The sequence below is a fragment of the Rutidosis leptorrhynchoides genome, chromosome 2 (assembly GCF_046630445.1).
Source record: "Rutidosis leptorrhynchoides isolate AG116_Rl617_1_P2 chromosome 2, CSIRO_AGI_Rlap_v1, whole genome shotgun sequence".
NCBI classification, from domain to species: domain Eukaryota; kingdom Viridiplantae; phylum Streptophyta; class Magnoliopsida; order Asterales; family Asteraceae; genus Rutidosis; species Rutidosis leptorrhynchoides.
In genome coordinates, this window is record NC_092334.1 from 513,716,526 (window position 1) to 513,722,667 (window position 6,142).

A 6,142-nucleotide genomic window follows, 5' to 3' on the forward strand; every position below is an offset into this window, starting at 1 on the left:
AAAAATACTTATACTTTGAAAAACCAAGTTTTACCTTATTAAATTAGCATATATTTAAGTTATATTACAGGTCTTGAAGTATTTTAAAAGTTAAGTTAGAAGGATCTATTTAGTTTGCAAACATGTTTGAAAACATTCAAACTATGTTCTTGTTGTTAAACTTTTGTACCACAAAATAAGATAGCTATATATATATGAATCGAATAAGGTTATGAACATAGTTTCTACCTCAAGTTCCTTGGATAAGTTTGCTGTAAAAGAGGAGTAAGAAGCTAGAATCAAAAGGGTGATGGAAGTGGATGAAAGATTGGAAGTAAGTTGGTGTTCTTGGAGGGTTTTCTTGAAGTGTTTTTGTATGGTTTTCTTATGGTGTTTTAGTATGGTTTTTGAAGCTAGATCTTCTTGAAAACTTTGCTGAATTGATTAAGGGTTTTAAGGCTTCAAAGTATGTGTGTGTTTTGGCTAAAATATTGAAGTAAAATGAAACAAAGTGATGATACATATATACACCATAAAAAACGTGATTATGGTGTATATATGTACAAAATTTCAATTAATCATTTTATGTATTTAGTCATAATTGCATCCAAATACAATTACCTAGCCCTAAGGGCATGTACAATGGCTGGTTAGGTAGTGATTTGACATGTATGTACTATTAGTAAATACGTATAGAAGCTAGGTATGATACGAGTACTTATACTCTAGATATACGTATAGAAATTTTGTGAAAAATGGAATGAGGATTCAAATATAGCTATCTTTTGTGAATACACTTATATGATTTTATGTATTTAAGTCTTAAAAGTGAGTAAATACATTACTTATACGATATATGTATAAACATTATAAGTCTTAAGTATTTATGTCAAATAACGTTACGTATAGTTATCGTTTTGAAAACTTAAGTTAGTAGTTTCAAAATATACTTATAACTTATAGTTTTTGATACAAAATAAGATATTAAAACATTCATTAATCATGTTAAATATGTATATATACATATATATACGCAAACGTATAATTATCATATATTGTATAGTTCGTGATATCGTCGGTCAAACTAGACGGTCAAACGTTGTGTAAAACTCTTTTCGGAAATATAAATCTCGACAATTTGGATTACTTATCATGTTGGTAAGTTTTAATTTATATTAATCTTATAAGTATAGAACGATCGAAAAAAAATGCGGGTCAACTTTAGGGTTTTTGCTTATCGTGTCGGAACCATATAGAGATTAGAGTTTAAATTTGGTCGGAAATTTCCGGGTCGTTACAGTACCCATCCGTTAAAGAAATTTCGTCCTCGAAATTTGGTAGAGGTTGTCATAAATAACCATAGGAATGTTTTCATGACGAATATGAGGTAATAATGAAATTTTATCATTATTGAAAGATTTAGATAAAACGATTTGGTTATGTGAGACGCACGAGCGAAGCTATCACAAAAAAAAAATGAAATGAGTAAATATGGAATCGTTTTTAATCGATGACGTGGTTTAGAATTGATTTCCGGGATTTAAGGGATTTAGGAAAAATCTTACGTAATAAGATTTGGTTATTCGGCGATCAGAATCTTCTTTGATTTAATGCGGTAATCTGTTTCGATTTCTCTGTCGGATATTTCACTATAAATCCACCCCTTCGTTTCCTTATTTTTCACAACTCGCATCTTCTACTCTTTCTCCTTAATTCCTACTTTAAGGTATCCTTTGAAATGCTTCATCCCGTTCTGATTTTTGTTATACTTCTAACTTTTATATCTTTCATTCTTCTCTTCCATCTACCGCCAGAAGAATCTATTCACTTTTATGATTTTCTTGGAATTATAATGTTTCTAATTCTCCCGTGTCTTTACGTCGCCATACGTATTGATATACATGGTTTGTAGTTTCTGGGTGGTTGTTGGGTTTGATATCTTTCCTTATACTTCGATGCTCCTGCTTCTGTTTTCCATAATCATTGTCATCCATAGTTAATATTCTCTCCTATTTGCTGTGATCTATACCCCAATTTCTATTTTGGGACTTTGTCCCTTCGTTTCTTCTTCCCGTCCTTGAGTCAAGCGATCAATAGTTCGGAATTCGTAGGTATAAAATTTGGAATGAACCTAGCTATTGGTTTTAGAATAAAATTGTAATGGCACGATCTTGATTCGTTAAATTACTCGAATATTCCGGAAAAATAGAACTATCAAGGTGATACGTTCTAATATGTTTGGAGACTTGATAGAATGTAAGAGCCGTGTAACATGGCACATGATGACGGTACTGTGAATCATCACATTCCATTAGAAACTTAACATGACTTACTGTAATATAATGAAGTTGATCAAGTTTCATTATATTATACTAATTCATGTATCAGTTCCCAACACTACTTCAAAACATTCCTATTTTAAACTTGAAGGTTTTAGAACTTAGAAACTAACACAGTTTCTTTTATATTGTAACGCAGATATTACGGAGAAATACATGATTTTGGATAAGAACAGTTGTGAGAATATCTCCAGAAATATGGAGGATATGTATAACAAAAGATATGAAGATATCTTATAATATCTAAGATAAGATGATGATGAAGAATATCATCGGGAAAGGTTTAGGATAAGGGGTAGGTTTTTTTTTTTTTACTAATGGTTTCAGCAAGCACTGAATCGTTTGAATCCTTTGAAAGCAGATTCAGTTCTTGTGATTTATCTACATCCTCCTTCATACTTTGCTCAATCCGTTTTCCAGTTCCAACTCTCCTCTTTTTCTAAGCTTTACCAATACAATGTACTTCATCATTAAACTTTTGACTGTTCAAGTCGTTTACAGTTTTTTTTTTTTTTTTTTTTTTTTTTTTTTTTTTTTTTTCTGCTTCTTCAGCATTTCAAGAACTACTTCATAGTCCAGGATGTTTTTCAGAACTTCACATTCGAAAAATGTAATTCTTAGGGATAGTCGTTCTCGGTATAACTGGGAGAATTTCTACGAGATTTTCAAAATACTGATTGCGGGTTTCGCCAAAGAGATAACGAGTTGCTGGTACGTCTGCTGATGATGTTGTGAAAAAGGTTCTCCGGTAACAACGTCGAAAGGACAAAGTATAAATATCGAGATTATAATAGGAGTAGTCTCACTGAGAAGTCGAAGTGGAGCTGTGACAAAATTAGCTTCTTGAAAAGGAATCGTATGATTGTTTTTGATAATGAATGATAAGGAATTCGACGCGGATACGTTTTAACTATAACTTCGGTTTCGAAAATTTTTCAGGTGCATCACTGTATGCATAAATCTTTCTTCCGTAAACGAGGTGCGGCTGGTTCAACTTCTCGATCGAGGTGTTTTCAAGAATCATGAAAAGATTTGAATGAGGATTATAATTGTCGAAGTACAAATGAGGTTTAGGATGAAATCAAGTGGCAAAATTGAAGAATTGTTTAGTTTCATATGTTATAATCAACATTTTATTTCATTTTAATTGTCCAATGTTTCTTCTTTATGCCACTTGTTGGATTTGGATAGGTAAAAAAAAATTCAAATATGAAATTTAAATGGAAATGGTTATTCTGGGGTGAACGGATACGTATATCGATGGTTGTAAGTAAAATAACAAATGACCGTTGAATCAGATTCAAGAATGTACAATATAACTTATTAATGTGAATTCTAAATATTCCTCGGGTACTACCCACCCGTTAAAATATTTTCATCATTATTAGTTTGTACGAAGGAATTTTTAATTACTATCTTTATGAAAATATACTTGCATATATATTTTCTTCAGAGATAATCATAGATTTAATGAGTCAATAAGATAATAAACTCATTTGATTTATCGTTAATTCTAGATTACATAATCTCTAAGACTTTAGAAATTACATAATCGTCATACGATACGTAAAGCGAAGATAATCGATGTAGAACGATATATAGAACGAAGATCATACTCGAAGTACAGATATTGAGTCGTGTGATGTTGATATTCGAGATACAGATTGTGATGTTGAGATTTTGGGGGTGACAAGAGTACTGTCGGCGTTGATGATGGTGGTATAGATTATGCTGCTGGTGCTGCTGCTGGTGTTTGTAACCTTCGCACCGTATTTTCTAAAGCCACTACCCGAGCGCGAAGCTCGTTGACTTCTTCTATTATACCGGGATGATTGACGGTTGGAACGAGCGAATGAACAAGATTCGAAATATGGGATAGTATGTAATCATGACGAGATACTCTAGAAATGAGCGAGAAAATGGTGTTTCGAATGGGTTCGCTGGTAAGTGCTTCAGGTTCATCGTTAAGAGGGCAATTTGGTGGATGAAATGGATCACCTTCTTCTTGCCTCCAGAGATTTAGTATATTACGAACCCATCCCCAGTTCATCCAGAATAGATGATGGGAAATTGGTTGATCCATTCCGGTGACGCTGTTCTCGGAGCTCGAATGGAAATCCATGTCGGCGTAGCTATCGAAGTTGGAGGAATTCGAACTGGATGAAGAATCCATCTTGTATGGTCGGAGAAATGAATTTTTGGTTTGGAATAGATTATAGGAGTTGGGTTTGGTATTCTTCAATACATAATTTACATATGTATTTATAATACTCAAAATCCCGTGAATTACGGAGAATCTTTGAAATTCGTCAGGCAATGTCTATTGCAACAGATACGCTAGGATACGAATTTTGTCTATACACTATCGATGCACTAAATGCAGTAAGACGTGTTTAGACTTAAGAATGATAAGCAGACAGTTCCCTAAGGATGATAAGCAGATGATTTCCGACTAGGATTGATAAGCAAAACTTTTGACAGGCAGACACGGTCAAAGTCCAGACTCACTTAATGTATCCTAACAACTACTAGTTAGACACACTAATGCAAGGCCTGGTTCGCTAAGACCAACGCTCTGATACCAACTGAAAGGATCCGAAACTAATCATCCGGACATCGTCCATATAGATTAAAAACGAATTACAATAGTTGATAACATCGCGAGGTACTTGACCTCTATATGATACATTTTACAAACGTTGCATTTATTTCTTAAAGGCAATCTATTATTACATCGAGAGTTGACATATTAGCCTAACATTTTATAACAACCAAATGATCTAATCTGCCATTTTCATAACAATAGTCTTTAATGAACTTCAATGACTCGAATGCAACGTCCTTGTATCATAGCTTAAATGGTCCCAAGTAGTATTCTTAACATGAGCTAATGCACAGCGGAAGACTTAATTCGTACCTGAGAATAACATGCTTTAAAACGTCAACATAAAGTTGGTGAGATATATAGGTTTGATGCTAGCAGCGTTATAACAATGGACCACAAGATTTCGTATATAAACATTTCAATAAAAATATTCTAAGTGGTTGAGCACTTGGTAACCATACTTAACAATTAATCACGTCGCATATTCCCTTTAATATGAAATCTTACTACACTGTACCAAGTGTAGTCACAAAACGAAGTACTGTGCAACCGTTGAATACTGGTCGTCCAGTCCGGTTGGGGTTGTCAGGCCCGATAGATCTATCAACAGGATTCGCGTTTACAATACCGCTGTAAATAACAGTTACCAAGCTACAGGGAAGTATGCCAGTGGTACAACTCAACGTAGAATATATTTTTCAGTTACTTGTGTCCATAACGTAAAACATAAAATACATGTATTCTCATCCCGAAATATTTAGAGTTTAAAAGTGGGACTATATACTCACTGTTGTCTCGAAGATATATATATTTTTGACTTGGTCTTCCGGTTGATATCACGAACCTATCCATATATAATATATCAATATATTTTCATTTTAAACAAACATCTCGTATATATATTTATAATACTTTTAATACTTTGAATAATTCCTTAGTCCGTAGTTAGCGTTTCGATGTTAGTAATTCAATTTTAATGGTTCATTTTTAGATGTTTAATATACCCGCAATAAATAAACCCCCAACGAAATAAATAAAACTCCCATAAAACCCCCTCGTATATGTGTTGGTCGAGATTAATCTTGACCCATGGTACCGGTGTTGTCAAATGACGTGTTGCGTACATAAAGTACCGGTGTTGTCAAATGACGTGTTGCGTACAATCATGGGATCTTATGATTAATCTTCTCGTGTTGTTTACGGGTGATCCTGAACCATA